The 25,103-nt window shown below is 37.7% G+C and overlaps 1 pseudogene; it reads right to left on the bottom strand.

Annotated features, from left to right (window-relative positions):
- Nucleotides 1-691: 691 nt before the first annotated feature.
- On the bottom strand, nucleotides 692-16,200 carry LOC100976749 (MICOS complex subunit MIC19-like; annotated as a pseudogene).
- Nucleotides 16,201-25,103: the final 8,903 nt, after the last annotated feature.

Raw genomic sequence — 25,103 nt, 5'->3', positions numbered from 1 at the left:
ACTTTTTTAAAATTTTTTTTGTCAGAAAATATATTTATTATTGGTAGTGAGTGAAGTAAAGATGTCAGTATTCACGATAGACGTTATATAAGCCAAGGTTGCCTTTATATTGATAAAAATACCTTATTTCACTTCTAATCATACATATTAGTCCTGTAAAAGAGGTACATCATCTCTCCTTTTTGTTTCCTTGCTTGCATGATCACCAAAAGTTAAAATGAAATCACTCTTATGTAATCAAAGGTAAAAAGAAAAAGCAAGAAAACCAACATGCCGCGGCCTAGACAATTCCACCCAGCACGGCTGCCCTGAGAGCTGTGTTTTCTGGCGCTCTCCTCTCCACACTCCAATTACTTTAGCCCCACACCCCCACCTCACCCCATCACACTTTGTTAGGGTGGAGGTTCACCAAATGATGGGGCTTGCTTAGAAGATAAACATTTTATGTTCAGTAGAATTTGAATAGAAAGTACCAAAAGGTGGAGAGGGCTGCCCTTCTCTTAATCATCATAAGAGGGGTTTACTAATACTGAAGAGCATCCTTTGATGACTGATCCTGATCTAGGTTTTGGCCGCCCTTCAAATTGCTGCCAATGGAAATGTGGTATGATTCTGTTGGATCCATTGTCCGCTGTCTCTTTTGAGTGGTCTTCTCATTAGTGCTCGTCTCTTTAAATGGGTTATTTTCTTACTAGGAAAAAAAAAATTCCCTCTCTGAAATTAATGTTGAAGGTGTTTTGCTTGTTCTAAAAGTTGTTGATACTTTTTTCTCAAGCATGCTCTGTTTGGCATGATTGACATAGGGCATATACCGGCTGGCCAGAGTGGAGCATTTGAAGGTCTGGTGGGTGTTCTCGTAGTAACACTGAAGAATTTTGGCCTGGAGGTCAGCATAGACTGGATGAGACTCATACACTTGAACCGTGCTTCCACCTCTTCAGCAATTTTCTGATATTGTTCAGTGGTGACTTTGTAGAACTCTGAGCTCCTCTCCTCCAGTCTAGCCAGCTCCACTTTGCAGAATGCAACCTGCTTCTTTAGCACTCGGCCTTTCTCTTCCAGCCACCTAGCCAGGTGCATTGCCTTAGTGCCTTCCTCCTGGCTTGATACCTTCTCTCGAGGGATGGCTCTGGTTAACTGCCCATTGGCAGCAGCCCTCTCTCTCTCCAGCTCTGTGGCTTGCTTTAGTCGTTTCTGATCTTCAGTTTGTTTCTTGGCTTGTTCCAATGTTAGCTCCTCAGCTACTCTTCTTTTCAATTCTTCATCAGAAACCAAGGCATCATAAGCATCAGAATACCACTGAGACTTTGAACCAGATGGAGAGGATTCCTTCATTCAATCAATCACATTTTCTGAAAGCTCAATGCCCTTCACCACAGTGATGGGTGATGTTCTCATTCTTGTCCACCTCGAAGGTGACCCGATGAGTGCTCAAGGTCCCACCCGTGGCTCCTGTTCCTGCCCCCACAGAGATCTAGTACAGAACCACAAGCACTTCAGTTCCCCCGTGCCCACACTCGCGTGGAGGGGCCTGGATTCTTTTCCCCCAGAGCAGGAGCAAGGCCACGACCTAGGAGATACTCTTCAAGTGAACTTTGTCTTCCTGAGGCAGTGTGTACATTGTGTAATGCATTGTAAATTATGTTATTGGCATTCTACTCATCCAATTCTGAATAATGTCAGAATTTAACATCTGAGAAACAGCTCATGATCATTGATATTGCTATAAACACACCTGGGGTTAAGGCACTGTGGGTCTGGTTCCTTGCTAAGTCTATGGTGGTGACGACTGCCTGCAATTCAGATTGGCATTTTAAGTACTCAACTGTTTTTAGGAAGAGGGAAGACAGTTGACTGATCACCGTCATTACTCATTATGGTAACCTAAACTTGTCACCTTCCTCCTGCCAGTCACAGGAGTAACACCTGAGGCACAGGCCTGAAGCAGAACAAACCCACACAGACCCAACTCCAGGTGGAAGCCGAGGGCCTAGAAATGCCAAAGTTATTTTCTTGTCTCCTGGTGACGCTACGCAGCTTTGCTTTGCTGTTAATAAAAAATAATTGCTTTTGGTTGTCACTTTTTAAAATTTTAAGACTAAAATTGAATGCCATCTGCCAGAGCTTTGCTTATCGTACAGGAGAGAGGAGCATGGTAAGGTCATTTATTTTTCCTAATGTTCATGAGACATGAGTTTGCAACATTGAGCATCTTGATCACCAATTAGCTTGAAAACATTAATCATATTTTACCAATAATCTCTCCAAGAGAGACATGTACTCTGATCCATAGATGAGTCACTGGCCATCTCTAATACACAAACAAGAAAGTCAAATATGAATGCTACCTGTTTCCTTGTGAATCACTCCACAATCAAGTAACTGCCAGTGTGAAAAAACCACAACAGTCGAGATCCTTCCACCCATGACGTAAGATTTATTTGTACAAGTCTGCTTAATTTTTATATTCTATCCATGCCTTAATACTCATGACATTATTTTGAAAGTTCTCATTTTCTGGTCTTTGTTTCTTTTTTCTCTTTTTTTTTTTCTTACTTTGGTTATCATTTAAAAGTGGCCACATTTATTCAGAGGCATTCTGCAAACGTGTATCAAGTGCTTTTTAAAGTATTTTAGCACTGTGATAAGTGTTATAAATGCAGCAAATAAATGCAAAATGTTTAATGAAAAAAGATACCTATGCATGTTGAAAAGATCCAAAGAGATGTGAAAAGATCTGTATGTGCTTTTTTTTTGCTCATTCTATTATTATTATTATATAGTTGTCTGTGCTGTTTATTAATGAGTACTACTACTAATGATAATATTTATTCAATGCTTCCAGTGTCCTATAAATGTACAAATACCTTACATCTATTATGTTGTTTAATATTCCCAACAAATCTACGAAGTACTGAGTATTATTAGCCACAGTTTACAGATAAGGAAACTACAATGTAAAGAAACGATATGACTTGTTCATGACCACATAATTCCGATGTGGTAGAGCCTCTGATTCACGGACTCCATGTTCGGTTCACTTACCCCTTTTATGCTGCCACATTGAATACGAAAATAAATGAAATATATATGCTGACCTCAAGAAAAGAAAATTCCAATTGCAAAGAGAAAACTATACATGCATAAAACACTGATTTGTGATATGAGAAAATATAAGGGCTGCCATTAAGCCACTGCCAGTTGAATAGAGCAGAGTCAATAAAAATTCAAAGGTGGGTACGATTCCACCGACTGGAGAGGCCCAAGAATCTTGATGGCTTTGGAGATTTTGAATTGGTTATACATGGGTATAAAAGGATGGAGAATCCTGCAGGCCCTGGGAGGAAGAGGGCATACCATGGGAATGTCTATGAAGAGCATTGAGAGAGTGAGTCAGCCAGTTTGGCTGGGGAAAGTGGGAAAGGATTGAGAGACACAGGTTAGTTTGCAAAAGGTCTCTCATGTTAGGGCATTTGCCTTCAGCCAATGGGAAAACCAAATGGACACAGAAAGAGGCTTTCTGATGTCACTAATGGGCAAGGGTTTCAGAGCCAAAAAGGCATAGACCCAATCCCATACTCTAGGTGTGACCTCAGGCAAATGACTTACTCTCGCGACACTTCAGTTTCTATAAAATAGAAATTAAAATTGAAATATTTACCTTGCAGGGTATTTTGTGGATTAGAGATCATTTTCATGCAGTACATAACACTATGTTTGGCACATAGTAATTTTTCAGTAAATAGCAGCTCTCTCATTTTATTAACACAATTGTCACATTGATTCCATTGTTTAAAATACTTTTGATCTTCTCACTGATAATTTCCCTCAGGCAGAGACTATGTATTCATTGCAAAAGAAAATCTGATTTGTTATTTTTTTAAATGTGAATTTACTTTTTCCTACTATAAATGTACCAAAAATTCATTCATAATCCAAGCACCTTAACATTAGCATTTGGTAGGTTTTCTTTCATTTGCTTTGCAATGGTTATTACACGTTGTTTTAATACCCATGATCATAGTATTTCAATCATCAATACTCATCAATACATATTTCATGTATATCATACATACAAATCAATACATATTTCTTGTCATTAATTTTTATTGATCTATTGATTTTGTTAGATAATATTACAAAGATTGATAATGTATTTTACCAGATTCAATTCCAAATGGGCTTTTTAATTGTTACAAAATGTCAGATTTAACTCAGAAGTTAGAGATTTTTCATGTGAATGCAAAATAACCCACATATTTAAAAAAATTCCTATAAAGCACAAGTCACTGTTCTAGTCCTCAAAGGGAGTTTCTAGACTAATAAGGTACAGTTCCTGCCTTCACTCTCACAGAGCTTCCTACAGAAGATAAAATAGTTATAAATAAAGTTAAAAATAGTATAAAATGATGTCCTAAGGGACCTGAATACAATTTCAAGATGTTTCCAAAGCTGTTATTTCACCATTTTGCACATTATTGAATATCTTGTAGAGCATCCCAAAGTTATCTTAACTGAGGGGGTCATAATTAATTGAGTGTATAAATCCAAGCGGATATGCTAGAAACCTGTTACTTTATTTTATAATCATTCTCCCTCCATCTGGAATGAGAACATATATGCACTTCCCCACACATCCACTTTGCCTGTCATTTCTGGCCACTCCGTAAACATTTTGTAACCTGTGAGAGAAAGAAGGCTTTGAAAAACAGGACCAAGTTCTTTTTTTTAGGGATATACAATGTTGACAGAAATATACTCCAGAGGAATTTAATGCAGCTTTTTTTGGTTCCGGGCACAGCTCCTTTAGTGCATCAGTAAATGAAAAATGAGCACGGGAAGCTCCTGACAGTAGGAGAGGACCGCAGAGAGCCCTCGCCTCCAAACCAACGACTGGATTCTACTGTACAAACAGAGAAATGTCTATGAACTCCTCACCTTTGAAAGGTAAACACTGAGAAGGAAATACTCCTCCCACGTGCTTTGAAGCATTCACCTTGTAAAAGGAAAAAGGACTTCTTTAAAGAGTTCTTCATGCAGAAAAAAGAGGAAGTTCTTTGAAGTCCAGGCTAATTTTGGGTCACCATGAAACCAGCCATCCTTCTATCTACAAGTTCCCCTGACCCTTTGGACCGAAACAATAGAAACACAACCAGGTTATTTCATCAGTGTGAACAAAAACTAAAAATAAAAATCTCCAGGAAATGTACAAAAACCATAATCCCCAAGAGGCAGCTCTCTTTCACCCTTTTCTCTTCCCTTCTCATTCCTTAGCTAAAAGGTAAGCCATCCATTGGGGACAGAGTAATAAATAGATTTGTATGATAGGAAAGGTATACCTGTGCCATGTACAGTGGCTCACCCCTGTAATCCCAGCACTTTGGGAGGCCAAGATGGAGGATCACTTGAGCCCAGGAGTTTGAGATCACTCTGGGCAATATAACAAGACCCTGTCTCTACAAAAACTAGGAAAGACAAAAATAGGCCAGGCGCAGTGGCTCACACCTGTAATCCCAGCACTTTGGGAGGCTAAGGCAGGCTGATCACGAAGTCAGGAGTTTGAGACCAGCCTGACCAACATGGTGAAACCGCATCCCTACTAAAAACACGAAAATTAGCTGGGTGTGGTGACATGTGCCTGTAATTCCAGCTACTTGGGAGGCTGAGGCGGGAGAATCACTTGAACCCAGGAGGCAGCGGTTGCAGTGAGCTGAGATCGTGCCACTGCACTCCAGCCTGGGCAACAGAGCCAGACTCCATCTCAAAAATAAATAAATAAATAAATAAATAAATAAATAAATAAGATATATCTTCGTCAATGTAAGAGATCCAGATAATGTAACATCTCTTTGTTTTTGATTAATTCAGTACTCACAGCCAGGATCCAAGCTTTAAGTAGCCCTCTGATTTAACTTCAAATAATAAATTAAATAGCTATATTGAAGGCTCTCTGGGAAGAGCTCCAGGGAGACAACTGCGAATTTCTCAGAAGAATGGGCCACTTGGAATGTCCTGCTGATTCCTCAATTTCTCTGATTGGTGCACCAGACCCCAGCCCAATAGCTTCTGAGCTAATTCAATCCCTGCTGTTATATCTCCTGCAGAGATGCTGAGCTACAATACTGTTACATTCTTCTGCGTAGTTGCAGCAAGGAGGAAAGGACCTTAGGCCATCTCCATGACCAATGAATAGGTGTTGAATAGGTGTACGTTATTTGCACCAGGAACTTTGAAATCGAAGTTTTGGAGGAATATAAAAGCTAAACATTTTTATTTTGTGACATCTAGTTATGCAATTGCCACGCTTGCTAGAAAGGATATGTTTATTGTGACAAATAGGGTATTGGTGTGGCTCCCTCCCCTGCTTTTCTATGTCTATGGCAAAACCAGTTGGTCAGGCTGGCATGGAGCTACCGAGGACAAGGTCATGGAACTGTTTGCCATGTGGGCCCCCAGCTGTGACTCCCGCCGAATGACTGGCAATACCCAGCATACCCCATAAGTCACGGCTAGGAAGCTCTCAGTGCACAGAAATCTGGGCAAATAGAATTGAAAACTGGCATGATTTTTATCAGTTTGTAGAGACTTAGGCTGTATAGTCCATGATAAGTTAATATCTCTTTCTAAAAAAAAAATACCAAATGCTATATATAAATAATTAATTAGCTACATCATAGGTTGCCTCATGCTTGAGAACTTGAAAGAAAAATTCTCAAAACTTTCTTCAATGTTTAGCATGGTTTCAAATTTTGTAGGTCATCTTCCCTATATTCTAAATCTAGGAAAAACACTCTGAATATACACAATATAGTTATAGGACAAATAAAAGTACACACTTTAGGTAGCAGATAGGGAGGGTGTATACAGATCATTCCATCTCAAGATGCGGTTCATATTGTAGAAAGGTTCAAGTAGAGTTAAACAAATTCAACAAACATTTTGTTCTTGATTAAATGCCAGACACTTATCTCTGCCTTTGTGGAAATTACAGGGGAGGAGTTCGGATGAAAATATACATATTAAGTCACAAAGGCTGCCAAAAGATAAGTACGGAGTACTCCGTGGATGTTTTCGGAGTCTTTAAGGATAACAGAAAGGGATTTGATTATAAGGCAGTTGCTCAGAACACTTCCCCTTTGAGGAATGCCAGCTAACCACAGCAATGACTTAGTCCTGTATGACGTTCTCATTTGTCTGTCTTAATCTCTTACATCTAATTTTATTTTTGCTGTTGTGAATTTGAAATCTTGCTTTCACATATTTATTTGACGTTTTATATCATTTTCACCCCATAATATCTATTGGAGATAGGTATTTTTACCCAGATTTTACAACTTAGGAATCTGGTTTCATAATTTTCTCTCAGTAAAGTAACTAAAAATGAGTAGAACCAAAACCTGAGCCTGGTTAGTCAGAATCTAAGTCCTGTCAATTCTCCTGTATATCATACCAGTCACTGTATAGGCATTCCCAAAATGACAAATAGATCATATTCACATATTTTATTTTGAAATCTGAATTTAATCCCTACAGAAGTCACTTTTAAATGACGGTTGAGTTCCTGACTAGTTTAGGAAGGGTGATTTAACCCATAATGTAAAGGAATTACTGTAGACTTGTTAGACAGAACTCTGGAATAGGGGAACAAGAGATTTGTGATGACAGCCATTCAAACAACCAGAGGCATTTGCCTTTTTACAAAAGGTGATTAGCGTGCAGAATGAAGCTATAATTGGTGAAATTGCACATTATATTTCAGAAGGAAGTAGAAAGAAACAGCCAGTGTAGGGAGAAGATCCTTTAGGATGAGAAGTCAGCCTTACCTAGAAATCTACCACTGAGGTCACTTCCACCTGAGACACTTTTGATTTTCATAGCTTCTTTTCTCCCTCCACCTAAAAAAAAAAAAAAAAAAAAAAAGTGAAAAATAATGCATGTATAATAAAGTGTACAACATATCAATATAGAATTCAGTGAATTACCATAAACTGAAAACCAGTGTAAACACCTCAGTGTTCAAGAAATAAAACAGTGGTGGTGATCTACAGTACTCCCTTTCTGCTGCATCTCACTCGAAATTCCTGCTGACCTGTACTGGAAAAAATACTCTGCCTATTTTTGTAGTATTCACTCCCTTGCTCTTCTTTATAGCTTCACTACCTATGCATATATCCCTAAATTCTTTAACAAAGTTTTGCCTATTTGTTAAATTTTCTATAAATAGGATCACACAATAAGCATTTTTAAAAGTCTAGCTTCTTTCACTCAACGTTGTTTGTGACATTCAACTATGTTATTGAGCAGAGCATTGATTCATTTATTTTCATAACAATATAAATGTCACTGGACAAGCACATCTACTATCATGTTGATGGTTTGGGGGTCATTTTCAGTTTTGGACAAGGAAAAATAATCCTGAAGTGATCATTCTTGTTTATGACAGTCACACATTTTCCTTGGGTGTACACCAAGAAATGAAATTGCAGATCACAATGCTTGATTTAAATGCTTAATTTAAATTACTATACTATAACGAATTTACATTGATTAATGTAAATGTTTAATTTAAATAGATGAGGCCAAAATGCTTTTCAGTGTGCTTGTACCAATTTTTACTCCCACAAGCAATGTGTTAGAGAGTTAATTCCAGTGTTTCTATCATTGGCAACACTTGGTACTTGCTGTTTTCACTACAGCTATTCTGGTGAAAGAGTAGTGTTATATCATTGTGGTTTTAAACAGGATTTCCCTGGTTCCTAATAATATTATAAAATGGATAAGTTTACTGCCCAGTTGGGTAGCCTCATTATAAAAGTGCCAATTAAAGCTTCTTAGCTATTGGATCCTATGTCTTTTACATTCTTGATTTTTTGGAGCTCATTATATTTTGGATATTTGTCAGTTACATGTGCTGCAAAATCTTTCTGCTCTGTGGCTTGCATGTTTACTTTCTTGTGTCTTTCAATGAGCAGAAGTTTTTACATTTAATGTAACCTAAATTCTCAACCTTTTCCTTTATTGATAATAATTTTCATATAGTTTAAGAAATCTCTATATAACATAAAAATATTTTTCATGTATGATCTTCCAGAATTTATAGCTTAATACAATCCACCTGCCATCAATATTTGCATATGGTGAAAGATTGGGGTCAATTGTGATTTTTTTTATTGACACAGTATCATTTATCAAAAAGACCGCCACTGCTCTACTACTCAACGTTGTCAAGAACAAGTGTCCAAATACTCATACGTTTATTTCTGAGCTCTCTATTCTGTTCCAACGGTATAGCCTTTATATGGTTTGGCTGTGTCCCCAGGCAAATCTCATCTTGGATTGTAGCTCCCATAATTCCCACGTATTGTGGGAAGGACCCAGTGGGAGTTAATTGAATCATGGGGGCAGGTCTTTCCCATGCTGTTCTTGCAATAGTGAATAAGTCTCATGAGATCTGATGGTCTTAAAAATGGGAATTTTCCTGCACAAGCTCTCTCTCTTTGCCTGTTGCCATCCATGTAAGATGTGACTTGCTCCTCCTTGCCTTCCACCATGACTGTGAGGCCTCCCCAGCTACATGGAACTATAAGTCCATTAAACCTCTTTCTTTTGTAAATTGCCCAGTCTCAGGTATGTCTTTATTAGCAGCATGAAAACAAACTAATACAAGCCTTGTGACAATACTTGACTGTCTTAGCTACTGTGTCTTTACAAATATGTCTTGATATTTACTAGAGCAAATCCTCCCATCTGGCACTTCTTCAGATAGTTCAATTTTTTATCTTTCTTTTATTTTTACAATTCATTTAGAATCTCTCTCTCTCTCTCTCTCTTTCTCTCTCACACACACACACACTCACACACACACACACTCATAAACACAGAGTTTGTGGTTTGATTAAAATTGGAGACAGTTGACATTTTTGACATCTGTTGATGATATGTCCCAGTATGTATTAGATCTTTAATTTTTCTCAATAGATTTTTTAAAGTTTCCAGCAAGAACTTTCACATATTTGGTCAAACTTACTTTGATATATTTCATGTTATTTAATGCTATTGTAAACTTTATATTTTTAAAATTTTATATTCCATTTCTCATATATTGACTTTTAACAGCTTTATTAAAGTGTATTTTACATAAAGTACACATATTTAAAATGTATAAGTATTTATACATTTTAAATATACACATATTTAAAATGTATATTTAAAATGTATAAAATTTGATAAGTATTGACATACGTATACACCCAAGAGACCATCACAAAATCAAGATAGTGAACACATCCATCACACCCAAAAGTTTCCTTGTGACCTTTTGTAACCCTCCAACCTTTCCCCATGACCCTCTGCCCCCAGTCAAGTACTGAACTGCTTTTTGAACTACAGATTAGTTTTCATTTTCTAGAATTCTATTATTAATGGAGTCATACAGTATGTACATTTTTGTCTGACTTCTTTCACTTGCCATCATTATTTTGAGATTCTTCCATGTTGTTGCATGTGTTAAAGATTATTCATTTTGTCATTAAGGGGTATTCTGTTGTCTGGATATATCACAATTTCACTATCCATTATCTGTTGATATGCATTTGAGTTGTTTCCAGTTTGAGAGTATTACAGATAAAGCTGCTATGAACATTTGTGGACAGTCTTTGGACATATGATTTAATTTTTTCATGTATAAACACCTATAAGTGGGATGGCTAGAGTACATGGTAGGTATATGTTTAACTTTTTTAAAAAAATCATCATACTGTTTTTGCATATTAGTATCATTTTGTATTTCCACAAGCAGTGCACGGGAGTTTTCATTGATTCAAGTTCATCCCCTGTCTTTTCTTTTATTTATTTATTTTTAAGACAGTGTCTCTCTGTCATCCAGGCTGGAGTACAGTGGTATAATCACAGCTCACTGCAGCCTCAACCTCCCAGGCCCAAGTGATCCTCCTACTTCAGTCTCCTGAGTAGTTGGGACCACAGGCGTGCACCACCACACCTAACTAGGAATCCCTATATCTAGGGATGGTCCTCAAGCTCCTGGGCTCAAGCAATTCTCCTGCCTCAGCTTTGAGTTTGCTGGGATTACAGGCATGAGCTACTGTTCCTAGCCAATTTTAGATACTGTAATAGGTCTAATCAGCAGAATTGTATCTTTTAATAATTGCGGCTTTAATTTGCAATTCTCTAATAATTAATAATGTGGAGCATCCTTTCCTTTTTCTTATTTCCCATCTGTATATCTTCTTTGGTGAAATAGCTGTTCAAGTCATTTGCCTATTTTGTTTTATTGGATGTTTTAGTTTCTTATTGTTGAATTTTGATAGTTTTTTATATATGCTAAATATAAGTCTTTTATCAGAAATATGATTTGAAAAATCCCTTTTTCCAATCTGTGGCTTGTTTTTTCTTTTTTTAAATTTTTAAAAATTATACTTTAAGTTAGAGGTTTATGTAAGTGTTATTAATCTTCTCAAAGGACCAGCATTTGGTTTTATTTATTTTTCTCTGCTGCTTTTTTTCCTTTTTTTTTTTTTTGTTTCATTGATTTATTTCTGATTTTGAGCTTACTTTAAGTTTTATTTCCTTTTCCTTTTCTAGTTTCTTAATTTAGAAGCTGAGGTCACTGATCTGTGATCTTTCCTCTTTTCTAATGTGTTGCTCAATGCTATAAATTTCCCTCTAAATTATGCTTTGGTGGCATCCCACAAATTTTTATATCTTGCGTTGTCATTTTAATTAAAGTAAAGGTTTCTTCTATTTCTTTTTTGATTTTCTATTTGACCCAAGAGTAATTTAGGAGTGTATTCTTTGGTTTCTTAATACTTGAGAATTTTCCAAGGATCTTTCTGTTCATTTTTAGTTTCAATGCTGTCAGAAAATATAATTTGTATGACTACAATCCTTGTACATTTTTAAAAGTGTGTTTATTCCCAGCATATGATCTTTTCAGTAAATATGTTCTAGGCCCCTTGAAAAAACAATGTGTATTCTCTTGTTATTTGGTGGAGTTTTCTGAAACTGTCACTAGGTTGATTCATTGACTGTAGAAATATAGTTGACTTTATATAAATATAAAGTAGATTGGTTGACTGTGAAAGTGGATTCTTAGTACTGTTAAAGTCTTCAATTTTATTCATTTTTTCCACTTATTCTATCAATAATTGATATATCTGACTAAAATTTATGAACTTATCTATTTTTGCAGGTTTATTTATTTGTACTTTATATAGTTTGAAGTGGTTTCAACAGGTTCAAAAAATGTTTATAATGTTATATCTTCATAAATTGATCCTTATGTCATTATAAAATTATTCTTTAAGTCTTTAGTCTTTATTCTGGATTTTGTTCTTTCTGATATTAACATAATCATTTTCATTTTCTTCTGACTAATGTTAATGTTGAATTTTTTTCCATTACTTTACATTTAGCTTATTTGTGTTTTTATGTTAAAAGTTGGCTTCACATAGGCAGAATACAGTTGAGTCTCGATTTTTAAAATCTTACTTAATAGTCACTGCCTTTTAATTGGGGTATTTATAACATTTACATGTCATGTAGTTATTGCTATGGGAAGATTAAGTCTCCTGTTTTTTAATTTGTTTTCTACTTGTATCATCTATTCTTTGTTTTCCTTTTTCTTTTGTTTTTATTTTGCCTTTTTTTGTTTTTTGGGTTTTGTTTTTCAGACAGAGTCTTGCTTTGTCGCCCAGGCTGGAGTGCAACGATGTGAATTTGACTCACTGCAACCTCCACCTCCCAGGTTCAAACGATTCTCCTGACTGAGCCTCCCAAGTAGCTGGGATTACAGGCATGCACCACCATGCCTGGCTAATTTTTTTTTTTTTTTTTTTTTTTTTTTCTGGAGACGGAATCGCCCAGGCTGGAGTGCAGTGACTTGATCACAGCTCTCCTCAAATTCTCAGGTTTAAGTTATCCTCCCACCTCAGCCTCCCAAGTAGTTTGAATTACAGGCACATGCCACCACCCAGCTAATTTTTTATTTTTTTGTTGAGATGGAGTCTTGCTATGTAGCTCAGGCTAGTCTTGAACTCCTGACCTCAAATGGTCTTCCTGCCTCAGCTTCCCAAAGTTCTGGGATTACAGGTGTGAGTCACTATGCTCAGCCTGCCTTCTTTTAGATTGAATACTTTTAATTATTCAATTTTATTATCTTTCTTGACTAATTGGTTAAAACTCTGATGTTTTGTTTTTGTGATTGCACTACAATGTATAGCATGGCTCTTTAGCTTATCACAGTCTAAATTCAAGTAATACTATACTGCTGCCTTTAAAATACAAGAACATTACAAGTATCCTCTTACTTGTTTCTTTGTACCCTTTTTACTGTTGTTGCCATTTGTTTTACTTCTACATATGCTATCAATCATACAACACATTTTTATTTCTTCCTTGATCAATTATATCTTAAAGACGTTAAAATAACAGGAAAATATTTTTAAATTTATCCTCATAGTTAACATTTCTGGTGTTTATTATTTGTGTGTGTTTGTGAGATACAGATCCAGATTTTTGACTGGTATCATTTTCCTTTTGCTTGAAGGATTACTTTTAGCATTCACCATAGTACAGATCTGATAGTAATAAAGTCTTACAGATTTTCTATGTCTGGAAGAAAACTTAATTTTGCCTTTGTTTTTGACATATAATTTTGCTGAACATGGAATTCTAAAATGGCAGATTTTTATTAATTTGAAGTTGTTGCTCCACTGTCTTCTCACTTGGATTGTTTCTAAGCAGAAATTTATATTTTTTTCCTCTGGTCACTTTTAAGATTTTCTTTTTACCAGTGGTTTCCAGCAACTTGAATGTGATGTGATTAGGGGTTGTTTTCTTAATGTTTCTCATAATTAGGATTTCTTACACTTCTTAAGTTTCTGGGTTTATAGTTTTTATCAAATTAGAAAAATTTTCTACTTTTATATTTCAAATAGTTTTCCCCCACTCTCTTCCTCTTCATAAGAGACTCTGATTGCATGTATATTAGCATATTTTAACTGTCCCACTGACTATTGATCCTTTATACTTTCTTTTTCAGCTTTGTCTCTGTGTTTTATTTTTGATCATTTCCATTGCTGTGTTTTCAAGTTTACCAAGATATACTGTCTTTTACACATCTTCTATTGGTTACATTAAACATTCTACTATGCATGGTTGACTTATCAAAGTCTGACATAATTGATATTGTTACAATTCTTTCTAGACAATGCAATGACCTGAAAACCTTTTAACTTTATCACCTCCCCAACTTATATGACATTGTTGTCATGTATTTGATTTCTACATACATTTTAATACTCATGAGACATAACTATCATTTCAGTCAGCCAATGTTGAATATATACTCCCATTGACTCCCTTGTTTTCTCTCTGTTTCTTTCTTAATTTCTGACCTCACTGTAGAGTCAATTTCCATCTAATTAGAGAAAAATGTTTAGTATTTTCATTACTGCTGGTCAACAAATAATGAATTATTATCATTTTTGTCTTAAAATATATTTCATTCCTAAAGGATACTTTCACTAGGTATAAAAGTCTGGATTGTCAGGGTTTTTTGCAGCAATTTAAATATATTATTCTATTGTCTTCTGGCTTTCTTTTCTATTGAGAATTCAGTCATTAGCCCATTATTACTCCTTTAAAAGCAGTATGCCTTTTTCCCCCCTTCTGGCTTCTGGTGGTAAGATTTTTTATAATATACTTAAGTGTGGTTTTCTTTTTAGTTATACTGCTTGGAGTTCATAGGGCTTCTTGATTCATAATCTTTTTAATCTTTTTTTTTAGCTGCATCTTATCTTCTATTTAACCTGAATCTAATTTGCTATTAAAACCGTGTATACGCATTTTCAATTACTTTATTTCAATTCCAGAATTTTCATGTGAGTTCTTGTTAGACTTTCTAGTTCTCTAATAAAGTTATTAATTATCTTTTATCTTCCTGAATATAGAACATAGGGGAGCTCCTTTGTTGTTTATGTTTGAATATTCCAGTATCTGGGGATCCTATGGGTCTTTTTCTGTTATTGGATCTTTCTGCAAGTTTTCCTTCATATTGTCTTGCTTCCTAATATTATGATTATTCTAGACAAAATTTAAGACCAAGATCTATTTTATCTTCCTTCAGAAAGGTTCTATATTTCTTGAGTGTGCAAGATACCTGGAAGCGCTAATGCTGCAGGAAACCCTTACTCTAATATTAAGTGTTGCAATGGTCCAAAGCTGAGCTTCCCTAGTTGTAAGGCCTACTATTTGTTTATTCATATTCTAAGGACACAACCCTCAGAGTCTCAACTAAAGTAAGCATGGTTCAACCATACCTATAGCTTGAGCGAGTCCTGCTAATCAATACCTGTTGCCTTGGCCCTGAAAGATTGTCAAAAGTGCCACTCAATCTCTCCATACTTGGAAGGGAAGAGAAAAAAACATCAGGGTTAAAGGAAAACCCCCAAATATTCTAGTTATTGCCCTAAACATTCATCTTCCTCAAGATCCTGGTCTAGTAATTTATCTCTAATTTGTCATCTCTTCAATATATTCAAATAGACTTTTTAGAATATTTTTCCAGCTAGTCTAATTTTTCTCAGCCAGGGGGTTGGTTTGAGCTGTTTAATGTGTAATTTAAAAAAAAAAAAAAAGAAGTAACATTTTTTTCACTTGCCTTCAGTTTTAAAATCATTGCTACGGCAATGAGGACTAAGAATATTGGCAAACAAAGTTTGTGGCTGGTAGTGAACAATCGTTGGAATATGGGGTCATTTATAATTTGAGTGTATGTTGTTTTGATTCTACCCAAGTGATTAAACCCAGAGATGTTTCTTACTTCGTCATTAATTTAATTAACATAGATAAACCCAACCTCAAAGATTGGTCTCTCTGAACTCCCAGAAACTCTTCTCTGAAAGACTTATTTGGCCTTTAGCCGAAATACTTATATTGCAATTCAATTGTTTTATGTCTGTAAGTTCTCACTCCTTGAGTAGTTTGCAAGGCACTTTGGGGTTAAGAATATATCCTAAATTTCTTTATATCTTCTGATCCTTAAGGTAATCTATCTAATTAAAAGGATAGGTACTAAACAAAAAATTCACTGAATGAGGTTTGAATACCTCCAATGCATTCAAGACGAAGCCCAAGCTTATTTTGTTGGCATTGAAGATCTTCATGAGCAGCCGCTGCCATATTCTCCAGCTCTATTACAGGCCTGCCTACCCAGTGTCTGACATAAGAAGTCTCTCTCTAGTCCTGCTGAACTGCCATGCTGTCCCCTAACCCATGTCACTCTCATAGCTATACCTTTGTTGATGCTGTTCTCTCTGCTTGAAATGCCTTACTTTCTGTCCTGTGCTCTGTCTCCATCACTTTCCATATCTGGCTTCTGCTAACTTGCACTTAGCCATGAAAACTCAGTTTAGACATCACCTCCTCTAGGAAGCCTTCCCTGATGTACTCAAGATTGGGGTAAATACCTGTTCTAGGTGTTCCATCTTACTCACCCCATTACAGCCCTTTCAACACTGTATCATAGTCATCTCTTTAATTTGTATGTCTCCCACACTTAACTATTAGTTTTGCAAGAGACTTATTAATTCATTGTTTATCTGATCATTGTTTTCCCAGCTCCTAGGTCCTCAATAAATGTTGACTAAGTGACTAAATAGAGGGGTAGAGGAAATGAATGAAAACAGGCTAAAATAAGTCAATTTTTGAAAATTAATCAAATAACAGATTATAAAAATTTGCAAATGAATTTTTTGGAACATAGCATCAGACCTCAAACAATTATAATAAAGAAATAAAAAAGTCATGCACATCAGGGAAAATCCTTAAAGAAGAGGAAAAAAAGTAAATACAATGTCAATCTTTAAAAGAAAGGAAAAGAAATATTGGTCAGCCTAAAACACAGTGCCAGGGAAGTTACGAAGATAAATCATCAAAATGATCAATTTGCAATCACCCAGAAGAACATAACAGACTGGGTAGCAACCAACATGGCTTTTAGAGGAACAAATCATGCCAGACCAATTTAATTTCCTTCTATGATAGAGTGACAGGCCTTGTAGATAAAAAGGATGCAATAGATGTAATCTCTCTAGACTTCTGTAAGCCTTTGATTCTGTCCTACCTGACATTCTCATCAACAAACTGGGGAGATCTAATCTAAACCACACAACTATTCAGGGGATGCACAGCCAACCAGACAGAAGCATCCGGAGAGCACTTGTCAATGGCTTAGCATTTACCCAGGAGAACATTACTGGGAATAGCCTTGTCATGGTGCCTAGGATCAATTGACTCTTTTACAGCCAAATGAAAGGTTAAAATATAAATAGAGGTGTGTATATAATAAACGATATGTTTACACAGCAACATTTGCAAATTTATTTGAAGTTCGAGTAGTGTTTCTGCATAGAACTACTTGGCATACAACAAATGGATCAGTAAACAAATATGTGCTTTGAGAGTGACTTATGTTCGTACTGAAGAGATTGTTTTACCTAAAAATTGCAGCCCTAAGTCCATAATAGTACCCTGGGAAGCACTGTAACACCACCACCAGCAGCTCTGCCTATACTGTTTTCTTGAGTGAAGTCTCTGCTAATCAATACTCTGATATCTCCTTCTATCATGTTTGTTCTGCATCATGTGGATTGCTGTTCCATCTTCTGCCGTCCTCTTCCCAGCATCCTCCACTGTCCAAATGATAATTTCAGCCTGACCTTCCCCCTTCCCATTCTATCTCACAGTATCTACCTTCGCCCATAACATCTGACCATCCATTCTTACCCATGTTTTCTTCCCCTGCTCAATATCCTGTAGGTACGGGTAGATGAGATAGAATGAAGGGAAACTCAAGCTAATAAAAAAGTTAATAAAATTTAGAGATGAGATAGACCAGAGACCATCAGGGTTACACAGGATTTTTTTTTTTTTTTGAGACAGATTCTCACTCTGTTGCCCAGGCTGGAGTGCAGTGGCACAGTCTCAGCTCACTACAACCTCTGCCTCTCCGGTTCAAGTGATTCAAGTGATTCTCCTGCCTCAGCCTCCCGAGTAGCTGGGATTACCGGCATGCACCACCACACCCAGCTAATTTTTGTATTTTTAGTAGAGATGGGGTTTCACCATGTTGGCCAGGCTGGTCTCGAACTCCTGACCTCAGGTGATCCACCTGCCTTGGCCTCCCAAAGTGCTGGGATTACAGGCGTGAGCCACTGCGCCCGGCTGGGGTTATTATTATTTTTTTAATTAAAAAGTAAACTTTAATGTCGAAAATTCAAACTTGGAGTGGGCAGAAAGATCACACACAAGGCTGTCACTTCACACTTGGAGAGTTGCACAGCCACTACTTTCAATGGCAAAAACTGCAATTACTTTTGCACCAACCTAATACAAGAAGCATGACGCCAGCATCTGATTGGCTTTTGGGAGGGCCTCAGACTGCTTCTGCTCAGGGCAGAAAGTAGAAGAGGAGTGGGCATATACAGAGATGACATCTCAAGAGAGAGAAACTGAGGAAGCCAGACTCTTTAACAACGTGCTCTCAAAAACTAATCCATTCTCAGGGAAGGGAGAACTCACCCCAAAGGAAAGCACTAATTTATTCACGAGGATCCTGTCCCCATGACCTCCCTCTAGGCCACACCTCCCAACACTGCCACATTGGGAAACAAATTTCAACATCAGTTTTGGCAGAGACACCACATCCAAGCCATAGTGCACAGTGAAATAAAGCAGTATTCGGCTGTTAGATGATACTGTTATTATCACTACTGTACAGAGATGACTTCCCTTTAGGGGTCATAAAAGGCCTCAGAGAAGCTGTACTGCTGCGATTTTATGATTTTGTGTAACTCGTGGACTAAAGATAAAGCAAGGGCTGCTCTGCCCTCTGGGGAAAGAATCTTAACTCTAAAAGGGCCAATTAGATTAAACATCCTTTCTTGAAAGAATAAACTAACAACTAAATGGAATTTGTATTTTGTAAAGAAAAGCAAGTTAGGTTTTGCTTAAGATGAACTTAGAATCCATTTCCAGGTCTTTTTCTTCATAGAAACCATTAAGATAGACTCTAGAAGTAAATATAACAGGTGGTAATAGTGTATATGAGGTAAAATAGAGAATTGTGGTTTTATTGAGAAAATACAAGCCAGAAATAGTTCTAAAGCACTTCTTCATTCTAGACATCTAATCAATATTTCAGATGGCAGAATGACAGAAAAAAATCCTTTCATATCTTCAATTTGTTTTGTATATGTAGATTATAACAGGTGATCATAATAATACCTATCATAGTCTTACTGATTTCTAAGTTGCAAAGTTTCATCCACATACTTTATCTCCTTGTATTCATACTATTTCTGAAAAATAAATAGAAAACATTATTCTCATTTCACAGGTGAGGATAGTGGGATAATAGATACAAAGTCACATAATTGAATACTGGTTGAACTTGTACCCAAACCAAGACCTTTGATTTCTAGGAGATGATTATTTATTATAATTTTTATACAGCTGTTGGTATATTTTGAATACATACTCTCCATCAAGGTTGTTAGTATCACTCTCATGAGGCTGTCTGCAAATTCTAAAAGTTCATTTGTAATGAATTTGATATGTATTTGTACTTAATAAAATAAATTTGAGGGTGTGGAAACAGTGGTTTTCTGCCATTCAATTAGATGACTCAACCAGCCCGTTGCTAGTGAATTCTGAGCAAATGAGGTCTTGAGATGACAAAAGGATGAGTCAAAGATGGAGGCTGAAAAGGTGTCTGCAAAGTCCAGGACCTGAAATTATCAGCTATGAATTAACGTGCTTTGGAGGAAGAGTTATAGTTCATGTTGTAAATATGCTGATGCTTTTATTCTAAGTATATTTCAAGCAATTCACTTGAATTCAATGAGGAAGCCAGGACACAGAGAGTGATATGGTTTGGCTGTGTCCCCACCCAAATCTCATCTTGAATTATAACTCCCATAATTCCCACATGTCATGGGAGGGACCTGGTGGGAGGTAATTGAATCATGGGGATGGGTCTTTCCTGTGCTGTTCTCGTGATAGTGAATAAGTCTTATGAGATCTGATGGTTTTATAAAGCGCAGTTCTCCTGCACATGCCCTCTTGCCTGTGTCATGTAAGATGTTCCTTTTCTCTTCCTTTGTCTTCCACCATGATGGTGAGGTATCCCCAGCCTCGCAGTGGAACTGTGAGTTCATTTAACCTCTTTCCTTTGTAAATTACCCAGTCTTGGGTATGTCTTTATTACCAGCATGAGAATGGAGTAATACAGGGGGTTAGGTTGCCCATAGCCTCCCAGCTAGTAAATGGATGAACCAGGATTCCAACCCTGGCTGAAGAACCCAGGCCCTTAAAACGGTTTCAACAATAATACCAACCTCACAAAGTTTCTATAAACATCAAAATGAGTTGATAGATGTAAAATGCCCAGCACTGTACCTGGCACATAGTAAGCATTTAATAAATATTTAAGAAATATTTTATTACTAATAATATTATAGTCTGCTATCTCTCAAAATGTAAAATATGAAGCCAGTGACAAATAAAATCAGAACAATCCATGTTCCAGAAAAATTGCATTAAAAGAGAATGAGGAACATTTACTAAAATGGGGGATTTTCAAGGATAAATCAACTCAGAATTGAGCACCAAAGAGTTTTAATGCTCAGAAGAAATGCATACAAGATACTGGGGCATAAAATGAAAAAGAATGATTGACCGGAAGAAAACTAAACTGACTACGGAATAGCACAGTAGGAAAACCAACATATCCAAGTTGGTGTGTGTGGTCGCGTGCGGACAGCAAAGCAACGCAGCACGTTCGTGGTCCTTCTCTCCCTATCACTCCCCAGTAACCTCATCTTGTCTTCCGAGTTCCCAGGTATGCAAACAACCAGAAGGCCTTTGTTCTTTTTTGACCCTATTTTTATTTTTATTTATTCATTTGTTTTCTGAGACAAGCTCTTGCTTGGGGACCCAGGCTGGAGTGAAGTAGCACAATCTTGGCTCACTGCAGCCTCTACCTCCCGAGCTCAAGCGATTCTCCCACCTCAGCCTCCCAAGAAGCTGGGACTACAGGCAAGTACCACCATGCCCAGCTAATTTTTGTATTTTTTGTAGAGACGGGGTCTCGCCATGTTGCCCGGGCTGGTCTCGAACTCTTGGGCTCAAGCAATCTGCCTGCCTCAGTCTCCTAAAGTGCTGGGATTACAGGTATGAGCCACCGCATATGGTCTTGACCCTATTATTATTATTATTATTATTATTATTATTATTAAGAAAGAGTTTTGCTCTTGTTGCCCAGGGTGGAGTACAATGGCACAATCTCAGCTCACTGCAATCTCCACCTCCCGGGTTCAAGCGATCCTCCTGACTCAGCCTCCCGAGTAGCTGGGATTATAGGCGCCGGCTACCACGCCTGACTAATTTTTTTGTATTTTTAGTAGAGACGGGGTTTCACCATGTTGACCAGGCTGGTCTTGAACTCCTGACCTCAGATGATCTACCTGCCTCGGCCTCCCAAAGTGCGGGAATTACAGGCGTGAGCCACAGTGCCTGACCAGCCTTGATCCTATTATTAACAAAGAGGAAAAATCAAGCCATCCAGTGCAGAAAACCTACAGGATGAGCAGGAAGGTCAAATCAGCTGGGTCCCTGCTCAAGTTCCTGCTGGCGTATGTGAGCGTAGATGTATCCTTCCTGATGAATATCAGTTTTATATTCTTGGTTTGGATTTCCAGCAGGATGAAGGATAGGCGATCTCTCAGCCCAAGCATCACAGAGCAGAGAACTCGTGTTTGATCTTTTGACCTTGCTTTGTTGTCAGGGATGGAATTGTGTTGACAGCAAGGCTGGATGTGTGAGCTTGCAACCTGTGCAGAACCAGCAGACCCCCAGGCTCAGAGGATCTTGCACTTGATTTAGTGCTCTGCTCTCACTGTCTTGAAACTCTTAATAATTTTATCTTTTTCTAATGTTTTATAAGTCACATCCAGTAAGACAATGGGGAATAGGCATAAGCAGCAAAAATACACACAACATATGCTTCCTCTGTTCCTTGTCGCCTTATTCATGTCAAACATTTGTGTTGCCCCATGACCCACAGTGTGTAGGAATTCAGAGATACTCGATGAGAGCACAAGATCAGTGTGTTGTGTTGCTAGAAGGGGCATGTATCAAGAAGTGAAATTGTAATCCCAGCACTTTGAGAGGCCAAGGTGGGTGGATCATGAAGTCAGGAGATCGAGACCATCCTGGCCAACATAGTGAAACCCCATCTCTACTAAAAATACAAAAATTAGCCAGGTGTTGTGGCACGTGCCTGTAATCCCAGCTTCTCGGGAGGCTGAGGCAGGAGAATCACTTGAACCCGGGAGGGGGAGGTTGCAGTGAGCCAAGATCGCGCCACTGCACTCCAGCCTGGGTGACAGAGTGAGACTCCATCTCAAAAAAAAAAAAAAAAAAAAAAAAAAAAAAAAATATATATATATATATATATATATATATATGAGTTAGTTCTGTGCAGTGCTTCCTCTGTTCTGGTAACAATAACCGCATATGCATACATGAGCTACAAAACATGCATTGTGTAATTTCAGTCATTTTGCATACTAGTTAAATGCTCTTATAATTTCATGCGAAACTAGCATCATACAATATTAAAATGAGTGGTGAAATCCATACTAATAATTGACAATTTTAAATTTTCTTTACCAAGAATGGTATTAAACAGCAAATAGGAAACACCATGACTCTCGAGAGAGGGTGAGTTCCTGGAGGAAAAGAAAAAGCTTTGTCTTATAATGCCTTTCACAGAACTTTTCTCCTGCTTTTCTGAACAAGAGGCTTTGCATTTTTGTTTTGCTCTGGGTCTGCAAATCATGTGGCCATCCCTGGTTGGCACATTCTGTGTGCCTATGAGCAATGTGTTTCTGAGGTACCCCTTTCTTGTTGGAGTTTATTCCTGCATGTCATGAGTCACTGCTTGGCACAGGGGACTTATGTGTTTGGGAAGCCAGGCCACTTATATTCCCACTGTGCTAGAGCCTCGGATCTATCATACCTGTTACCTCATTCCCTAGACATCCCATACCTTGGCTGGGCTAAGTCTGCTTCCTCTGTGTTCGCCAAGGTCTCGGTGAGCTTCCCTAAAAAGCACTCTTTATTCCATTTGGCTTTGTTCCTACATTTTCTCTTTCTCACTGGACTATTAAGTAGCTCTTGGATGATGAAGACAAGGAACTGCGTCCTTCATCTTATGTCCAGACCCTGAACACAGGCCCCTGCAGATGACAGTCACTCACAGACTAAATGACATCTCATCCTCCCAGTGCCCACCTCCTTCCACCCTTCATACACCTCCTCACACGTGTACAATAAATAAAACCCTTTTCCCCCTAGTGTCTAATTGTAGAAGATAGAACTGTTTTGTTGTCTCTTCATTATCCCACTGGACTAAATACAAGGGCAAATAATCTAATCCTACCTAACATGCCCTGGCAACCGACAAGCCTCTTCTTCCTTCTCATAGTGCATTTCTCAAAGGGAAATGCAGCATATAAATGACAGTGTCAAGTTTTACAGACCTGAATCTGAGTCCCAGTTTGGCTTCTAACAAATGCCTCCAGCCAAACCATTCAAGTTATCTGAGCTTTAATTCCTTCATTTTATTAAACGTGTAATAATAGCACCCCGATGTGAAATATGCATGTCATTTCTGTAACATCTTCCACAGAGTTTGTTGATTCATAATACATAACTGACTTTATCATTGTTATCCCTGCCTTCAGGGAGGTTAATATATTTTAGGTTCTACATTGGTGTTACATCTTCTGAGTGGATAGATTAGAAGCAACAAAGACCAGAGAAGGTTGTCAAGCACCAGCTCCTGAACCTGAGCCAAGGAAATCAGTGGGTGAAAGCACTATTATGATGCACCCTGCTTCTCGGATTGAGAAGAGTCCATGGATGAGCTGGACCCTGAAATAAGTAAATAACTGCTGGTCTTTTATGAGAAGTAAGGGGTAGGCATTCCAGGCTACAAGGAAAGCATAAGCAAGAGTGTGCACATGACTGTGTTTATCCATCCCTATGACAGTCTATGCACAAGGGCAGGCAGTGAGCAAAGGGGGCAAAGGGATAGGTGACCCAGGAACTTGTATTAAGTGCCAGCTTTGAGAGCACATGATTCCTATACTTTTGGAGTTGAACAAAACAGTCACTACTAACCCTTGGCCTGCTAACTGTGCATATGTATCAGTAGAGAATGTCCAGTATATTTGCTTAGACTCTGTGGTCTGAATCTGAGCACAGATCACTTACAGGTAGAGACTTCACCTCCTTTAGGCCAGGTTTCCTTTTATAGATCAGGCCAAAACCACTTGCTTAATTGCATCAAAGACTAATAAACATCACTGTCCAGTGAGACCCTGATCTCCAGGTACTCAACCTCTGTTAGTTGAAAATAATAGTTCTCAGAGAAGGGCATTTTTAGGAGGGATCTTTTCTTCCTCAATATTTAGTGGACACCAACTTTGAGGGTGAAGGATAAGCAAGGCATCGTCCCTGCCCATAAGAAGACTCAACTCACCGTCTTTCACATAATATCAGAACAAGACACCAATTTTATTCACCAGCTAGAGAGTGGACTTCTTAAACTCAACACTGGGACTTATGTTACCAAAGTAAGGGCCGTGTGTGTGTGTGCACGTGTGTGTATGCATGCGTGTGCAGATGAGAGCAGATGAGGGAAGAATGATCAGAGTTTGGGCAGAGATGAAGAAACAATGACAACTAATGAATCAACAAGTGGCTGGTGGTGGCAATAGCTTCAAGGACTGAACACAGAAGCAGAAACTATTTTTAGGTTATACCTTTTATTGCTGATGCTTTGCAAAAAAACATAGATTTCCTTCATACATCACTGGCCTTTTTCTCTGGCTTTTCTCTTCCTTATCTGTAAGTAATCTTTGGAACAACAAATATTTAAGACCCATCTCAAAGTTTTTCCAAGATTGAGCTTTGATGTGATTGGCTGCTACTTACAAACACAAGGAAGCTCCTTA

This window comes from Pan paniscus, chromosome 8, assembly GCF_029289425.2.
Source record: "Pan paniscus chromosome 8, NHGRI_mPanPan1-v2.0_pri, whole genome shotgun sequence".
Classification (NCBI taxonomy): domain Eukaryota; kingdom Metazoa; phylum Chordata; class Mammalia; order Primates; family Hominidae; genus Pan; species Pan paniscus.
Note: the sequence above shows the minus strand (reverse complement) of the source record. Positions and strands in the feature narration are given on the sequence as shown.